Raw genomic sequence first — 376 nt, 5'->3', positions numbered from 1 at the left:
ACATGGGCATGTTAAAATCATGAGCGAATCCAGAAAGAATAGTTAGAATCAGAGAAATCAGGTCCAAGAACTTATCAGACATACTGAACCAAAGAAAATGTGCAACTAACTCCCTCATCTGGATGCCATAAAGAAATAGTTACCGAGAACAGAGGGAAATGGTCCCCACTGACATGTCATCCGATACCCTGTGTGTGTATCAAGGACCAACAGACAGAGAACTCCATACTGTTCCCAAGGCTTCAGTTTGGCTAGGTCCCCACTGTTGATATGATCTATTGAACTTCTATCTGCTCATCCTCCTGTTTGCCCATCTGGACCTCCTGTTCTTGCATGCATTTTTATCTCTGCAGCTGGACTGAACTTTGCAGATTTG

Source organism: Nannospalax galili, unplaced genomic scaffold, assembly GCF_000622305.1.
Source record: "Nannospalax galili isolate Female #2095 unplaced genomic scaffold, S.galili_v1.0 scaffold715, whole genome shotgun sequence".
NCBI lineage: Eukaryota > Metazoa > Chordata > Mammalia > Rodentia > Spalacidae > Nannospalax > Nannospalax galili.
The sequence above is the reverse complement of the archived record's forward strand: the minus strand, read 5'-3'. Positions refer to the sequence as shown.